The sequence below is a fragment of the Triplophysa rosa genome, linkage group LG18 (assembly GCF_024868665.1).
Source record: "Triplophysa rosa linkage group LG18, Trosa_1v2, whole genome shotgun sequence".
NCBI lineage: Eukaryota > Metazoa > Chordata > Actinopteri > Cypriniformes > Nemacheilidae > Triplophysa > Triplophysa rosa.
The window spans coordinates 9,521,870-9,541,197 of NC_079907.1; the positions used below are offsets into that span (position 1 = coordinate 9,521,870).

A 19,328-nucleotide genomic window follows, 5' to 3' on the forward strand; every position below is an offset into this window, starting at 1 on the left:
ATGTTTTAAGAACTGTGAAAAACAAGGTTTAAATTGCTTAAATTAAGTGCAAGATTTTAGACTATAAGGTAAATTCAGATTTAAATATTTCTTTAAATCAGTTTTAAAGCCCCATAACATATACACTACACGGCCAAAAGATTGTTGACACCCAAACTCAATCATTAGATAAAGATGTCCAAATATGTTTGGCTGTGTAGTGTACGTACGGGTATGTGTGGGCTTGCAACAGTAAAACTATGCAGGATCGTCTGTGGTTAGAGCTTCAATTTAGAGAAACGCTTGAGACTCATTCTACCTCCACCACAAAACCAAGGAACAACTGAGTCACACAACAGTCACCTCCTCAGGTGGACGTCAGGAACAAATGAGTGAGATGGCTAGTCAAGGAAGAGGGACCATAAATACAGAAGAAAAACAGAACAGGGGAGGGCAGGAAAAGGGTCATGCTTACAAGTACAAAAGTAAGAGACGGGGAGAGGTGTAGAGAGTGTTTCGTGTCCAATCGTGAAGTTGTTTGGAAATCAAGGTCACGTTGCATCTAATTAATTGCAGATTTAAATCATGTAAAACAGATCCTGAAATGGACAAAGAATACCAGAGGGATCTGTCATTATGGTATTTCACTGTTTCCTTTCATTCACATGAGCAATACTGAAAGCGCCTATAAACTAAACAGCACTTCCTGTCTGGTAAAAGTTTGTCAATCCTGGACGAGTAGGCTTGATTTCAATTGGAAAAAGGTCACATACAACGATAGTTTACCTACTGTTACACTACATTCATCTTGGACAGGAAGGTAGGTCCAGTTAAGGGCAATCAGAAAAAACATGGACATAATTTTTGATCAAATTCACTTTTGAAAAAGACCGGTGTCACATGACTTTGAAACAAATCAAATGTCATGTGATTATGAAACACACACTTGGGTGTGTGGAAATTTTCTATGCTACATTTTTCTTCAACATAAACATTTGTTCTGCTCTTACTAAAAGTCAAATTCCATAGACAGCAACTCTGTTCTGTTATTATTTTATAAAAGGACCCATTCTGTGAATCACACTGCTTTGTGTTAACAGTACCAATGTTGCATCAACTCAGAATGAAAATGTATCCAAGCTGTCCCAAAGACCCTATAAGGGAAGTCATCCCACCAGGCGGCCATATTTGCAATACCTCCAGGCAGCTGTTTCAGTCAAATGAGACCAAGTCCTTGACTTTCTTTCTTCTGAAAAGAAGATATTTTGAAGAATATTGATAACCGATATTCTATTGAATAAACACAACACCAATGCAAGTCAATGGATACTGCCATTGTTCGGTTACCAACTTTCTTCAACATATCTTCTTTTGAGTTCTGAAGAAGAAAGAAAGTCAAAGAGGTTTGAAATGAAAAGAGGGTGAGTAAATGATGACAGAATTTTCACTTTTGGGTGAACTACTACCCCTTTAAGGTCAAATTGCACTAAATTGAATCTTTTCTTGAATGCAAGACTTCTGAAACTAGAGCGGCCACAGTGAGCTCTCCACTTTCCCAATTCATAAGTAACAAAATTACTGCATTTTGTTAATCTACAATTTTTAGCAGTCGTAACCAGGTGCTTTCAAAACATCGAAACCCAAGACCCACAGACCTACAGGTCTAACCCAAGACCCACACACTGCTGCACCTCGAAGCAATTATTTCATTATAACCCTGACAATAAACTTTTTTTTCAAAGCTTTATACTTGCTTCTGGAAGGTACAATGTAGCAGAAAATGAAATGTTTACCAGTCCATTACCACAGTCACTCTGGCCTCAGTCCAATGTCATTCATAATTCACATTTTGATGCATTTTTCTTGTTCAAGGTGTTGCCTTTACTTTCTTGGTACGCTAAGGTGAGCTTTTACTGCACGGACATTCTGATTTAAGCAGCAGGCTGGTCCCTCTCTTAAAAACAACTGTTTATTCAATGTCAGGGCTCTAGACTGCAACCAAAATGGTCGCAAATGCAATCGTTCTTTTTATACATGCAAGTTAAAATGTCACAGGGTCGCATTGGTGCGAGTGCGTAAAACAAAAATTTGCCCTGCCAAATATTTATTTTAACATTTAATGTGATTTATGAGTGGTGAATGACGCACTTGTGAAGTGCAGGAAACTGCGAGCAGAGAGCTCGAGCACTCCCTCGGTCTCCAAACTAAAGTGTGCGTTTGACTTCATTCGGTGTTGCGCAGACCCAACGGCATAAAAGCAGCGCGGGACAGACTGTTCCATATGCTTTAAAACGCTCTCACGGAACATTGATGTCATATTCCGATCGTTCTGCGCAGCGCTTAATGAAGTCGAACACGTCATTTTCTGAACAGTCTCTCTCCCTCACACGTTAATCAAAAGCAAGGTCGGAAGACAGAAACCATGTTTCACGAATTTTTCAGAATCTATGTTGGCGCATTCAGAGAATATTTTTACCTGAATTACAGCGGGGTGTGAATGTGCTCAAAAAACATGTTGCCTTTTCTGTTCCGCACATGCAGCTGACATAAAGGAAAAATCCTATCTAACAGGGCTCTAGACTAACTTTTTGCACTGGTTGCACTGGTGCGCCTTTTTTCTTAGGTGCACCAGCACAAAAGTTAGGTGCACCCAAATTTTCGACCGCATCGCATTTAACACCGCAGTTTTACAAGTTCACTTTTTTTTTTAAATCGCTGTCCATATAGGCAATATTGACTTGTAAATGATTAACTAACAATCTGGTCAACATAAAGTTCTTTATTTGAAGCACAATTCTACAAGAAAGCAGGGCTCTAGACTAACACTTGAGAGAGGTGGCACTTGTGCTACCAAGTTATTCAGATGGTGGCACCAGCCCTCAATTTGATAGCACCAGAGTCGTGGGGTGAGGTAAGAAAAAATAATCACTAAAACTTCATTAAAATGTGTTTAATACATTAATAAATCAATTAGAAATTAATACAAATCATTGTTTATGATTGAATTATTTTTATTGTATATGTAAACTCTTTTTCAACACTACCATATTTAAAGCACGTCTTTCTTAAAGCTACTTTCTTCCTTTATTTGTTGTGAACGACTCCTATAAGAGAACACAATTCCTTTAATATCAGTGAGTGTTTTTGGGCCCGTCCGTTGTTGTTTGATGAACATTATAAACAGAGATCTTTATTATGCTGCTGCCCCTTTAAGAGCTCACGCAATATACTGGAACACGTGTTTTGTTTCCCAACTGTTTGGTCACGAAACAAACTGAATACCTTTACAAGGTTTCTTGTTAATATGGGAATTTTTAGGTTATTTTGTGTTAATATGTCCGTTTCAGAGTAAGAAGGCGTCAAAGAGAACTTCGTTTAGTATTTTGTGCTCTGACTCTCTGGGCGCGCGCTTATCTCAAACAACCCGCAAGACCTGAAGGCTTTTAGTGATTATTCTTCATGAAAGCTGCATTGATACACGTTTGGCTTCTATCAATAGCGACTTACAAATAAATAGTATTTAGCGTGATGTATAACGTTTTGTATGCTTTGCAGTATTGTTAGAGATCTTTATACAATAGTTTAGTGCATAAAGTTTAAACACATGTTTCCTGCATTAGCTTCACATGCATACAATACTTGCAACACATTTCGTTATCTTTGCTGTTTTGTACCTTAGCAGGGGAAATTCTTGTATACTGCATATTTATTTAAGTTGCAAGATTGAGCGCTTCACTCGTCTGCTCTTTCGGTCCTTCGCCTCTTACCCGTAACCCACGAATTACGTCTTTGGGGGCGGGGGCACTGATAGATAAGTGAATGGTTGAAGGAGGGGAGACAAAAATGAGTGACTGAATGTGCAGCTTGCGCAATATAACATTTCTGCGCATTAAATTTATAATACGCAAAAATTATATATTGATCAGTTTGACAGTCGCACCGGTGCGACCATTAAGAAAAACTTGTCGCACTGGAAGGAAAATTTTCACAAAATTAGACCATTTACGCAGTCTAGAGTGTCAGAGCATTGGTTATGATTTTCGGACGGATCAGGCCTTAACTTAACATCTTAACATTCTTAACGAAAAAGTTGTCAATCGTTCTTTTCATCTTCTCTCATCAGCCGCGGCTACATCCACTTTGTTTATCTGACGGGCCTAGGATACTCACCTCTCTCTGTCTGACTGCAGCACAGCATTTTCAAACGTACACACACGTACAGGAATATCTGGACCACGGCCAATCAGAGGGGGGTCCGCCCTTCACTATCTCTGATTGGTTTAGACCACGATATGGGCCTAATGTGTCTGTTGTTGAACCACAGGGAGACTTTCGCAGAGACTTTTTTCCCTCGAACGGCTGGTCGCACCGGTGCGACCTCAGATTTTTTTTAGTCGCACCATTGAGAAATTAGGTCGCATGTGCGACCAAATTGGTCGCACTCTAGAGCCCTATCCAATGAAGTGTTTTCCGTGTGAACTTCTATCTTTTGCGATAGGGCTGTCACGATAAACCGACGATAAATATCACGTGATTTATGCACAGCTTTTGAGTGAAGTACGGGAAAATGCTGCTGCATCCGAAAGTCAGAGGGCGCTCTCGTGCAGAAACTCCAAATACGCATTGCTGAAGAAGACCATAACACATTCTAGAATCTAGGAAATGCCTATGGACATCTTTTTTATCACTGTTACTCAAGCCTCATCAGGTATTTTTATGATAAAAAAGTATATTTATAATGATCATGTTTGACGGGTGTTGCTTTTTCAAATGCACATTATAAGCAACTCAAACTTGCACTGCTTTTAGATCGAGCAGCATTTCCTACTGATCCCAGAGCCATGCTTCACGGACAAGCTACGCATTAAAAAAAAATTCGACACATTGCATATCGCAGCCAGCTCGATTACAATAGGATTTAGAACCCCATCAAATCAGTCACTCAAAACACAAGCGTAACACAAAACAGTGATAGTTTGGATTAAGGTTACCATTAGGGCTGTGTATTAGCAAGTGCCTCCCGATACGATACATATCACGATAGATGGGTCACGGTACAATATATTGCTATGTATTTTGATACGATACACATTTGCGATATATTGCAATACTTTAAATAGAAAATGTAAAAAGTAGAGCTAGAAATACAACATATACTGTGCACCACAGGGGGTTTTCTGTAAGGATAAATGTAAAAACATCCCTTACCTCTGCAGAGTGGCCATGATGTGCGATGCATGGACCTTTAGGTCAGAGGTTTGGGTTCTCAAACTGTGGATTGCGCCCCTCAAGTGGGTAGCACAGGGGAATAAGGTGGCTCACGCAAGTCACTTGGCTGTTGTGGTGCATTACAGTTAAAACAATGAACATGGGCAGAATAAAACCCCTGGTTCATCCGTGCTGTAAATGCGCTGGTGTCACATCTGTGAAAGCACAATAAATGTCATTGTTACTTTTCTTAATAAACTTTTTGTCTAATGCACTGCAGTAGCCAAGTGACTTGTGTCATGACTTGCGAAGCCTACAAACAGCATTATTTTATAACTCATTACTCAATGACTTATTTTGAAAACCAAAGCACACCCACACATCAGCTCTGAGAGCTCCAAGCGTTCTTATATTTTTCGCCATGCTCGCTTCCACCTACTTTTGGCCGTATGTACATGTATATGACATGATTTAAATAAAAATTATCGATAGTAGAGGTATCACTATCGATACACTATTGAAAAAATATATATTGCGATAGTTACATGTATCGATATTTTTGCAAAGCCCTAGTTACCATATCGTCAAAATCTCATACCGGCCCAAGTAAAAAGTACAAGTAAATCAGTATAGACAATATTAAAAAAACAATAGGTGAAAAACACCCAGACAAACTACTGAATCTGCCAGGATTCCTAAGTATGCATCTGATGAACACTTTGCTATCCCACAAGGACTGGCACAGAGAAACGGTCAGATTAAAAAATGCTAGAATGTATTTGAACTACCCACCTGCAAAGTGATCAGTACACCTGCAGCAACAATCAACAAGTACATACTACATCAAATTCAGTACATATTATCACAGCACGCAATTTCAAACATTTACAAGACAAAGTATTCACTCGCTGTATTATATCTGACCAAACAAGCCTAACAGAGAAAGGGGGAAATCTGTGGCCTTCGGAGGCAGCATTTCAAGGTAGGAAGGAAGGCATCAAGGCACGTCCGAATCCAATGTCTGCTTTACTTCCTGTCTCCTGAGATACCTCCATCAGGTCGGTTTTTGAAGGCAGCATAGATGTTTCCTTTGCTGCCTTCAATGTCCCACAATTCTATGTGTGTGCTCACTCGGGGAATGTGATTGGTCGAGCAGGGTCGAGTTAAAAAAAATAAAATGGCGGCCAAGAAAGCCGCTAAAGCACAGTTTTTGTGTAAATAAAGTTCTATTTTCTCTTTTTACAAATTACCATTGCATTTCTATCGAGAAATTACTATTGTAGTTTTAAATTAAAATATTCGATTAGTTATCACAAAGGTGCCCTATGTTTATATTTCAAACAGAATTCCGTTACGTTGCCTCTGAAGGATGTCCGAATGTGTTTCTCGGAGCTGCCTTCATGCCTAAACGCTGCCTCCGAAGTCATTGCCTCATGAGACAGCGAGGCAACAAGTCAGCTGCATAAGCTTTCGGAAGCAGCCTGTATATGTTGGGTAGCTTCAAAAGCCATTTTTTCAGAAAAGGGTCACGTTTGTGCAGAACTTTTCTGAAATATAAAGGTAATGACCAGGTTTAATTTAATTCCAAGGTAAAGTAAATTATGTCAAAACAGTTAAATCTTTGTATGGAACATTTAATTACACCAATTAAATGAGTTAATCCAGATAAATTTTAGAAGACTAATATAATGTAGATTTCGTCGACTAAAAATAGACTAAAACTATGATAAATTGGGATGACTAAAACTAAATTGCATTTTAGTCAAAAGACTATGACTAAAACTAAATCAAAATTTGCCGTCAAAATTGACACTGATCTTAATTCTAAATTCAGTTAAGCCTTAAAATGTTAAAATTCTTTATTAAGTTGTATGTGCAACAAAATAAGTTACTGAAATTGTTAATATTTTGAAAATAAATGTTATTTTAATTTTTAATTTTGTCGACATTTTTATTTTGTCAAAATATCAAGATGTGTACCGTATCGTGAACCCAGCATCGAGATATGTACCGAATCGTGAGCTGAGTGCATCATTACACCCCTAGCCTGAAGCTACAAGAAAGGAAACAGTCCTTACGAGAGAATATCTGAAAGCACTCCATAGCATCTCTGTGTAAAATAAACAGGAAAGCGTAAGGTTTTGCCAAACACTGCTGCATGACCTCTTTAAATTCTGCACATGTAAGATAATGATGGAAATTCTGAATCTTGACAGCGAGATTGCAGCAAACTGGGATGAATAAGAGCTGAACAGCTCATAAAATATGCAAGGCTCCATGCTCGTATGTTTACTTTGGCCACAAGTCGCACCTTGCTGAGAAACTCTGTGCTGTTACAACAAAGACATTTGTTCTGCATATGCTCAGAAATTGGCTCGTAATTAAAGTGCTTTTGCAGTTTTGATCTATATTATGAAAAACGGTATACATCTGGCCACACGGACCTTGCTGAAGCAACGTGAAGCTAGGTGAACAGACACCTGCGAATAATCACTACAAATTCACCGACCAAGAAGTTTAAGGAGAGTTTAAGACAGCAATCTGTTTTCAGGGTTGGTTTGTGTGTGTATGATAAATGTGTGTGTGCATGCAGTGATGTTGACATGGTTCTGATTGACCGGAAATGTTAAATAAGCATCTCTGCTATGAAAAAGAGTCTCCTTTACCTCCCCCCACCACATGTGAAACCACACAACATCATGAGAACTGCCAAAACAAACCTCAGCATCCTCCAAATGGAGGTGTGTGTGTGTGTGTGTGTGTGCTTTCCTGCAGTGCAACACGTCCGTGCAGTGTTGTGTTTAACAACCTTTTGCAGAATCTCTGAAAGAATGTGTTCACTGACACTGACACCACAGAATTTAATCTTTACCTGCCAACAGCTACACCGTAACCATCACACGATTCCTACTGATCCCCTTACTTTCTCTCCAGAAGTTTTAAGTTGAAAGTAAAATATTTTGATGAGGAAAATTGGTGCTTGACCAGAAGAGGCATTTAACCCTTTCGGACCATTTCAGGGCATTTCATACGACCCTGTGAAACTTTACCTTGCACGTTATAAAAAAATATCGCATTTGCGACCATTTTGGTCGCAGTTAAGAGCCCTGCATTTCAAAGTACTGCTTATATTTTTAAGATGTCATTCATTTTAGGGTGCACTTCAGAAAAAAGCAACTTAGCATTTGTAGTTTCCTTCCTTAAAGGTACAATCAGTAATTTTTTTAGTTAAAAACAAAAAACAATTATAGAGCAGGTACATATAAAATCAATGTTCAAAATGGTCTCTTTACCTTACGCTGATTTGTAATCCCAAGAGCACGATTTGTCAGTCTGACATCACTTGACCTCAACCCATGATATCTTTGTAAAGTAGTGTTGTCAAAAGTACCGGTACTTCAGGTCCAAGTCGGTACCTAAAAATAAAAAAGTTGTCGGTACCTAATTTTCACAAGACCCGGTAGTACCAACGTACCGGGTCAACCGGGTACTGATGCTCTGTCTGACAGGTTGTTAGTCGGAAACTTTTTATAGACGCAATAAGAAGTGATGAGCGGATAAGCGCGGCTCCGATCCACAAGAGATGCGCACAGAAATACTTCAGATTAAAGTCATATCACGAAGAAAACGAACAGAGTTTTGTGGTGAAACGAGGAAGCATCCGGATTTAAGTTAACAAGTTCAAGCAGTAAGTTTCAAATTATGTTCGCGTTTGCATTATGAATGTTGTAGCATATGTTAAGTTAAAGGTTACGTCAAAATAAACATCCCTGTTTGCGTGTTAATTTGTTAGCGCCAATGCTAGTCAAGTGTACTTATTAACCATTTAATGCTTTTATAACTGTAATGGAGTAAAATTAATGGGAGGACAGGGTGGGTTTACAGTACCTAGTATTTTATTTAGGCCTATCTGCAATCTATGTGCTAGAAAACTATCATACTAACTGCATGACTAGCAATGTGTATGTCTTGGATAGATAACTCTATTAGGTTTAAAAAGCCACATTTAAACTAAAGAAAAATATATCTGTTGCATTTATTATTTTAATATACAGTTACCTTAATGCAAGTAATCTTGTGTAAATGCAGTATAAAAACTGAGGTTTGTTTTAATATTGCATATGCATGTTTGTTCAGTCAGTTGACTTACTGAAGTTTATTCTATTTGTCTTATACAGCAGCAGACTGAGGAGGATGTTCATCAGCATGAAAGACCCCAGTGAGCACACAACAGTTTCAGCAACAATTAACTTATACTTCATGTATACAAAATGGCATTGCTTTCTATACATTTATATTAACAATGAGCTTTATTAATAAAATTGTATTTCAATTAGCATGTACTTGTGTTTTGCTTTGGTACCGAAATTGGTACCGAGAACCATGGAATTTTACTGGTATTGGTACCGAATACTGAAATGTTGGTACCGTGACAACACTATTGTAAAGTAAGCTGCAATCTTATTTGTTAAACAGAGCAGATGATATACGGGCAAAAGTTACATATTGCAACTTTAAATCTGCCACTATTTGACAATTACCCTAACTTAAATCTGTATCCAAATCTTAAACCAAAATGAAAAGGTCACTATATACAGTTCAATCATTTTCACATGCCTATTTTTTTAAGCAATGCAGGTGTGAAAAATTAACTAATACAAAATTACATTTATTTTTGTGTGTCATATGATCTACCGGAGTGCTCTAATATACACAAAAAGGTTACACATCATTCATCATCCACTTGGGACAAACTCATGACATCATTGTTGACAACAAAGTGCTCTAACTTTTCAAGAAATGTCAAATATTTTTAAGCCAAGCAACGAAAAATCACTTTGAACCCAAACTCACATATGCTATAAACCTGTTTGCGCCTCTCTGTTAAGCCCACAGATTTTCAAAATAACCCTCTCTAACAGAAACCTTCCGGTTTAGCTTTGCCTGTTCACTTCATCACCACTGCCAAATCACATCATCAAAAACTTCAACAAAGTATGTGCGTGTGTGTATGAGTTTAACACAAAATGCTAAGGACAATTTTCCTGACACAGCTAATTTTTCAGTAGACTGCCATGAAAAACAAAAGGCCGTTCCACTGTTATAGCTAGGATGAATTTCCAATACAAATTAATTTGAGATTGATGTTTAGCTTAACCAAGAAAATATAACTTTAATATTTAGAATCTAACGGTGGAGATTTACTAGTTGAAACTGCCACTTATCATCCATCAACACTGTATATAAACAAATACAGACTGATATATTTACTTATGACAGCATTTACTTATGACTCAATAAATTGAGTTATAAAGTCTTGACTTGGAGCCTTATTTTCAAATTCACGTCACTGCAAGCCATATAAATCACAATACTATGAGCAAACAGGACTTATAGCACCTTATTTATAATGACGGCCTGTATTATTTACACACCAACATCAGACACTTACAAACCATAGTAGGTAGTAGGAAGTATAAAATGTCCTATTGCCTACTGCATTAGGTGAGTAACATACACACCCATACATACCACACACAGCACAAATGTGGAAAAAGTACCTCCCCATGTATGAACTATATGGAAGGTAGGTGTGTGACACATATTACAAATAAAAGTTATATTAAATGTGAAATTACAGTACGTCGATGATGATTATTAAGAAAACAAGCCACTGTAAGAAATGACCTACTCTTGTAATGTCTTAGTATTATTAGTACTACTAACGTGTTGTAATATGCATGTTGGGAAAGTCGCAAAAACTTAGTCACACTTACACACTTAGGTTGTGTTCATACTTGTAGTTCGGTTAGTTTGGTACTTTTGGTCCGGACCAAAAAAAGAAAAAAATTCCTGGTTCGCTTAGCGTAACCAAAGATATCGAACCCAACAGCTTACGTGTAAAGTCGCAACGTGATTGGACAGCTTTTATAATTTATATTTTAAAACGGAACTTACTGGACATCCAAAACAATGCTGTGTGCACAGTAGGGATGTGCGCTACACTAATTTGACAGTCGTTTAAACAAAAGTTTTGTAACCGTGTAGTTGACTAGTCTAAAACTAAGAATGGCCCAGAAGGCATTAAAAAATTTTGCGTAGGGCCTATGTACATTTTAAAGACTAACAAATGTAGGCTATTAATCAAACTGTTCATATACAATATTTAAGGTAGCTAAAACAGGCATATGTGTTCAACTTTCCTTACGTTATAATGATTAATATTTCTGAATTTGATGATGCGCCAACCCTGACTGGATCGTTTTAGCAGCTGCAAGAAGTGATGCGATGAGCATTTGTTTGCTTTGGCTGGTCTATAAAAAATATTTATTAAGTAATTGTTAACATAACTATATGTAGCTTTAGATCATTATCTACTTTTTCGTTTTATGCCTGCATTCCGCACTTCCAACGCATTTTCCGCATTGCGGCAATAAGAACCCAAAACAGTATGGTTACGCATGGCTCCAGTGAAATTATTATTATGCCACTTTGATATGACATAGTTTGCGTAAAATCTTCCTCGATTTCCTCCTTCAAAACACCCCCACAACTATTCTTTCAAGTGGTCATTTCTAAGCGTGCTGCAATTGGCACAAAGGAAATTCAGATCTAACCAAAAATTAAACATTTCGTTCCTAATACACTATATTTTTTCAAACAAATTGTTTTAGTATGTAATTTAAAAGGTTTTTAAACGAAACATTAAAATTTAAGTTATTTAAAGTATAGTATTTTGTGTAATGTTTTCGTTTACTCGATTGTTGTTTTCAATGTTGACTAGTTGGAGCTTACCGTTTAAACGACTAGTCGATTAGTCTCGCACATCCCTAGTGCACAGTGCTGCATGGGTTATACATGTTCAGTGTATGCCTGCGCATATGAGGGTATTTTTAGCAAGCCGGTCTCGCGAAGACCTCATGAAGTGTTTAAAGCAGTCAAAACGGCGGCAGGAATTCCTCCGTTACATGGGCAAGCACATATCTAATAATCACTCCTTTTATATTACCAAATCACTTGATTTTCGGGTCGAATATTGTTATCACCTCCTGTTTTTGGTTCGGTTCTTTGCCTTTGGTCCGTGTTGCGTTCACATTTCAATCGAACCGCAACAGAGTTCGTTTGAAAGTGCACCGAGACCCATCGTTTCAGCGGTCTCGGTCCGCTTGTTTGGTGCGCACCAGGGTTTGGGTGGCACTAACAGAGCAAATGCACCAGAGTTCGTTTTAATCGAACCAAACATGGCATATATGAACACACCCTTAGAGGTAAGCAAGCTAGTTCATTATTTTATTCAATTGTACGTCACTCACGACCTAATGGCACATAATGCATCTAAAGGCTGAAATACACTACAAGACTTTTAAAATCTGAACAGATTATTAAAAAACTAGACATCATACACTTGCAGATTTTTTAAACATTTGCATAGAAAACAATACATGATAAAATCTGCAGACTGGCGCAGACTTTATGCAACAACTCCAGGCTGAAAATCTGGGCAAAAATCTGAGCAAAAATCTTGTAGTGTATTCCAGCCATTAGTTACTGAAATACGATTCCTGAGTCAACTAAGTTTTCCAATTTCAAAGACTTAAGTTATGTAGTGAAACACTTGACTAATGTATGGGTGTGCTGCTGATGTTATAGTTTAACAGCAATGGAGCAAGCTGTTATCGTGTAAAGTGACAGTGCCAACATAAAAACTGATCAATCAATCGTTATCACGATCGTGTCTGCACAGTTTCTGCACTAACGCATAGTTATGTCGTTTGACACAAGACACGTGTCCTGTGTTTTGCTCTTTATAAATAAACATTGTTCTGAAGGCCTCGACCTGTGATCACTCTTTACATTTCTATTGGCTAAAGACGAAATCGTAGCAACACGGCTGCACGGTGAGCCCGCGGGGATCCTCGGTTCTGCACGAAAACAGACAGCGTGTCAGGAAATAAACGGAACATCGTTTGCCTCACCTTCTGAAACCGTCCTCCAGCTTGGTTAGAGGACTCTTCGCTTTACTGAAGCATGCAAAAGATACATTTGGTGAGTACATCGACACATCTTCACAAGTGTTTCTCCACAGCCATTTTGGGCGAGACCTCGTATCGCAACCGATGGGTATTAACTTTACGTATATTATGTTTGTGATTATTTCTTTAAAAACAATAAAATGCCTCCAGAATAATACTTTTTGTAACTATTGCTGAATACGTATTGTTATATGGCATAATTATTTAACAATAACGCTATGTTTGTTTCCACGCAAGTCGTAGCATAGCTGTATGTACACCCCTTCGAAATGAAATGGTACGGTCAAGGCAACACGGCGCAACTCAGTAAATGTAGCCAATCAGAAGCCGCAAAAATGTAACTTGCCAATGTTGTGCTGTCAGAGCGATGCTTACGGTGAGAAATGTACGGTCCAATCTTTTTTCATTTTTATCAAATTCAAGTATCTCTGCGGAAAAATGTGAGCCAAGCTCACTTGGCTTATTGAATAGGGATAGTGCCGTAATCCCATTGCATGGAAAAGGGAGATTGCATCATTTTATTGCATTCAATTATGACAATGCAATAAAAATGTGTTTTACATCTACATGTTGGAGATAAGAGTTGCGATTGCTAGAAATGAGAGGAAATTAGGTTAAATCTCAAAAATACGCACAGAAAAAAGTTACAGGAAAAAATAGACGGGTGGCAGATTTATATTTTTTTGCACAGCTGAAAGCAGATTTTTTTAAAGGGGTCATAATTTCAAAAACCAGGCCAAAAGCGTTCAAAATATTTTTTCAGCTGTGGAGTGTGGAATAACATACAGACTCCAAGACACCAATATGCAAGACAATTCAGATCTATTTAGAGTTGCTTTATTGCCTGCTGCAGAATCATTTTTAAACACTGAATGTGGGTGGTTCATTGGTCAATTCACGTGCCTTTGAATTGTAAATCCAGTTCAGAGAGAAGATAAATCTCCACATTGTCTTCAAAATAGTGGCCCAGATCTTACGTCTGCATTTTGTTGCCATCATGCCTACTGTACTTTTATTGACTAACCTCATTTTAACTCAATAATGTTTCATGGTTTAAAGATAGAAATTGTAAAGAAAGTGAGAATGAGGCAAGATGCCTTTAAATAATCAGCTAAATTCTCTTCTTTGTTAATGTTAGGATCGCCTTTTCTCCCTTCCTCTCACTTCTTCATTCTCTGACTTGTTTCAGGAATATTTGTTACGGTTTAGGGTTGTCTGTTCTGTAACAAGAGAGCCATTTGAATAGTTTTGTCTGTAAAATCTCTCATGGCCACCAGTGAGTTAGAGAAAAAGTGAGTCAATGAATTGCTCCACGTGGGGCAGTAATCGTGATGACCCGCTTGTTCATCAGCTGCGTAAAACCGAAAAGTTTATGACATTTTTCTCTACTCAGGTTGATTTCATGACACATTCTTCTGAAAAGCTGTAAATGCCACAACGAAAGTTTTAGTGAAGAGCATCCCTAAATAGTGTTTTTCAACCTCCAGTTTTGCCCAGAAGTACACCTAACACAGCTTTTCAGTTATATATCCTGAACCCAGAAAGAAAAAATATCTCTTTGATATGTCTTTTGAAGCTTGTCCTTAGCTCCCACTGAGTTCATGACACTCAACTGAATAGACATAGGCAGCTGAATAGATATAGTGAAAAAGTCAGTGTGTTTTTTTTTAAGGCTGATTTTGTAGCAAGTTGCAGCTTTCATGCACTGCTGACTCTTATACCACCTCACTTTTGAGTCTAGATGTGTGAAGGTGTGAATGCACACTATTGCTTCCTCTTTGAAACGGGTCTAAAATAGTCTTTCTCAAGAGACCATACCTCGAAGTAATCCCACCTGTCCATTCCTGCTTCTTTTCATATTGTCTCCTAATATTAACTGTTTTGTAGGCTGTTAAGTATAGCCCATACATATCCTCTGCCCTGTTTATGTTAAATGAATTTATCATAGAGTGTAATCTGGACAATATGAATTCAAATGAACTTGTGAAGTGTGAACGGTCTGTGATTAGTCACACTATCATAATATAAGCAACCATCTTATTTATCGTTTACCAATTTCAAGTAGAATGCTATAGAATGTACAATTCAGTTTAACATATTGAATCCTTTTAAATTCAAGGCGTTTTAATGAGAAAATCTTTACTAGTTTAATCTTCCTCTGTCTTCTGTAATGAAAAGTTTTAGGTCCTACAGCATATTGGAAAGAAATTAGTACCATGCTAATACAGCAAATCTATCCACATGATGGCAGGAATTCTGAACGGTTAAATGCCTGCATAATAAACATGGAAATCTCTAACCACTAATGCAAAGGGAACAGACTGAACCAGCGGAAAACAAACCTTAGGAAAGTAATAAGGAGGATATCCAAATGCCTTTTCTGGAATTTTTCCTTCAATCATAGCACTTGGATAACTTTCTTCTCTGTTGGTTTCTCTCATGGTCATTTATTTCTCTGTTCTCTCAGGTGTGTTCGCATCTGCACATCACCTACTGTAAATGTGGGAAGATTCTTTGATACACAGACATGTGTGTGAGTGTGGGAAGCACATGATTCTTTCTATAAAACATGTCAGGAGAAATGAGCAGAAGAAACGTCTCTGTGTTCCAGAATACACAAAATAAATTTTAGCTGCGGTTGTGAGGTGAATTTTTGAAGGAACATTTGGAATGGATCTCCTCTAATCTGCGTGACAGATTTAGCTCACCCGTACAACCTGGATGATCCAAAAAAATCCCATCTCATGCATACATGCGCATCAGCACGCCTCAGCTATACACCAATTCTTCCCGCACACTTATTTTTCCGGTAGACGATCAATGGGCACTTGGATAGATTTCATTACTCATTTAAAAAATTGTCACACATATTTTACAAAGACAAAGCATACAAATATTTCTGATTTCTGATATCGGTTTAAACATCTGTGTATGTTTCAGTGAAGCATTGAAAGTTGTAATAAAGATGTAATACTCTTATAGATTTAGTACTCAAATACTGTTTTAAACACCAGAATTGGCAGAAAAAGGAAAGTTTGTATTGGTCAAAATTTGGCATAACCAATATTAAAGATATTTGATCAATACATTTTTTTGTAACATTTTTATTGCACACCAGGTTATATTTAATTGATCAAAGGATAAGATGAGGACTGCATTAGATTACAAGCAGAATCTGCTTGTGTACAGTTATTTTGTGTTGGGTGTGGCCAAATTCTCCTTAGCGTCAAAACTGCAGTGCTGTCCATGGACAATCCATAAAGGAGGAAGTGAGATCATAATGGCCTTGTTCTTGGGAAAGGGGGAGTTTGGTGTGATTGACATCTCAATCTTGCCTTCAAAACATTCCATTGTTGGGCCCTTGCGTTTTTCTGGGCTCTGGAATAGTTTTGTCATCATGGCATTTATCTCTGCATTTTCTGTGAACAGCAGTTACTTCAGCACACCAGAATGGACGAAACGTGTACACTGCAACTGGTTAAAGCACGCCACACATTTTTGGCATATTGTTCTGGATCATCAAAATCAATTCAACATTGTTTCTGGCCACAGAGCTGCAGGACAAACAAATCACTTGTGACATTTTGAAATTTCTACACAGATGTTAGCATCTTACGGCCAATCTAACTTTTATGGTTTTGAAGCCTTGTCTATAGAGGCAGTCTGTACTAGTTTACTATTAAAAGTTGACCAAAGGGATAGTTTACCCAAAAACGAAAATCATCATTTACTCACCCTCTTGTCATTTCAAACCTGCATTGCTTTCTTCTTCAGAACACAAAAGATATTTTAAAGAATGTTGGTAACCAAACAACGGTGGTACCCATTGACCGAAACATTGGTTTTGTGTCTATCCAATAGAAGTGAACGGGTACCGCAGTTGTTCACCGTTGTTCTCTTTATATAATATATTATGACATTGGCTTGAATCTGCTGTTGATTGAAGACTTTTGATGTGTCCCACCCAAACTTCTTGTTTAAATAGGAAATACATTAACACAGGAAAGAAACCTGCGTTTGCTTAATGGGGTCTCTAAATCTGTGTAGTCTCCAGCAAATGCCAGTTTTAGTTACCTTTATGATCCATCCCTGGTTTTAGATGATTACATTTCTGTTTTCTGTGATTGTAGAATAGAAGTTGGCTGAGTGTATTCCCAAGGGTCCATGAGTTTCTCTTTTTTCCATCCACTATGGTAAGTACACTTTCATTCACTTTCCTTTCTTAAACGTTTGTACTGTACTTACCTGTTGATCTCTTGTTCCTTAAATATGTTCATCTTTTTTCTCCAGTTCTGCTCGACACCTGTGTTTCTCTTTCATTTCTCTCTCTTTCTGTTCCCTTACTCTGTTCCTTCAACGAGCGACACAAATCGCTTTGAACTGACTTTATCCTATACATTTTCCTGTTTCTTTAGAATTTCCTTTACTCTTCCTTCCTTTTTCTCTCTCCTTTACCCCCCCCCCAACACAAACACTCACAATTTTCCCTTCCCCCACACAGCTGGCGCTCTGAGCTGTTAGTCCAGATGGTTCGAAGGGGAGGTAGGGGCTTGTTCTCCACATAGCCCCACAGCAGGCTCTCTGTCCTGGGCAGCACTGACTCGGCTTCCCCCCTGGACCAACTGGAACTCCCCCCTAAACAGTACTGCCAGCATTAATCTCCTAAATGATCCCGCCAGGAGGAGGATCAATACTCATTTACAGAGATGCGGCCTGATCCCTTAATGTAGAGCAGTGAGGATGGTTTTCTACAGTCCCCCTCCCCGTGTTGCTGTCTCTCCTTCTATCTCCTCTCTTCATTTCTCATTCACTTCTTCTCTTCGTGACCCATTCTGTCTCGTTCCTGTTTACCTTCCCAGTGAAAAAAAGTTACAATTTAGAAAAGAGGTAAATAGGTTGTAAAGAACTTTAAGGATCAGCATCTATGTTATCTAATCCTTTTGTAAGGTATAACATTAATTCAGTCATCATAAATGCTTATTTTTATATAACTAATATGTGACCCAGTCTGTGAAAATCAGGCTAAAATCTCTAAATTAAACTCTGAGATAACAAGCATTTTGACAGAATGTTTTTTACATTATAAAGAAATAAAGTAAACTGTTTTACGGTGTAGATAACAGGTGAAGAAAATATAGTTTATTTGATTAGATAAACTTGATAAATTGTCTTGTTGTATGAGATCAGTTGCTCAAATAAAAAATAAATGTTGATGATGTCACCACTGCTTCCATTAAACTGTGAATTGGAACCGGCAGACATTGTTGGATTTTAATTTAGTCTATCTGTGTGGTCCTGTCACCAGTAACCGGGAATAGAGGCTACTGGCATTTGTATTGCTATTTTAATAGCACAGGGGATATTATTATGTAGTTTTAATATATGCCGTAGCATTATTTTTACTCTTTGTTTTCCGTGGTCGCAAGAAAACATGTCTTCATGTCGAAAAGGCAGCATCCAAGGAAAACGGGAATAGACTGGACTTTCCACAGAATAATAGCCCAGTCTTTTCCAGTCGGTTAGCACTAGTAGAAGGAGAGAGAGTGAGCACGTGTGTGGTTTTCAAAACGCCTCATCATTGATCTCTGATGAAGCCTGCCTTTTACTGAACTGCCTTTCTTTTCTTTTTCCCGAAGCCAGGGAAAGTCTGTTTTTCACCTTCTCTCTGTTTTAATGCCGTCTGTCTCTGTGCTCGCCGGTCTGCCTGCTGGAGCGGAGTGGCACCTGGAGCAAACTCAGCTGGAGAGCTGCTGAAGTCACACAGGGAGAATTTAACTGATGCCTGTTTAAAGACAAGCTAAACCACAAAACAGTATTTTACCATTCCAAGTATTCGTGGTGAGGTCCAAGTCCCCACAACGCCGGTGGTGACGATTTCTTTCGAGACGGCACTGCGTACGAAATTTGAAAGACGATGTTCGTATAATCCCACCAAAACCTTACCTCACTCCTTCCGAATATTATTTATGCAACTCTACCTCAGCAATGGTTATGACCAGTAGGGAGCATACCTCAAACCCCTTCATTACAGACAGCGAGCCAAACCTGTCCGCCCTTTTCCACGTTGCACCTTTCCATTATACGCTCATGCAAACTTGCAAATAAATA

General features: G+C 38.1%; 1 protein-coding gene and 1 long non-coding RNA gene across 5 annotated transcripts in view; one reads left to right on the top strand and one right to left on the bottom strand.

Moving 5' to 3' along the window:
* znf438 (zinc finger protein 438) overlaps positions 1 to 13,304 on the bottom strand; it is a 54,091-nt gene extending 40,787 nt beyond the window's left edge. For 2 of the 4 annotated variants that reach the window (XM_057358455.1, XM_057358457.1), the window contains exon 1: positions 13,164 to 13,304. The gene's annotated coding sequence lies outside the window, so the exon portion shown is untranslated. Of the gene's footprint in view, positions 1 to 5,187; positions 5,403 to 8,480; positions 8,604 to 13,163 lie in introns of all 4 variants that reach the window. The other 2 variants (XM_057358456.1, XM_057358458.1) reach the window with 2 other exon arrangements.
* LOC130569082 (uncharacterized) lies at positions 12,886 to 18,470 on the top strand. The gene is made up of 3 exons (XR_008964782.1): positions 12,886 to 13,233; positions 17,351 to 17,413; positions 17,722 to 18,470. It is a non-coding gene; the product is annotated as an uncharacterized LOC130569082 (long non-coding RNA).
* The last annotated feature ends 858 nt before the right edge of the window (positions 18,471 to 19,328 follow it).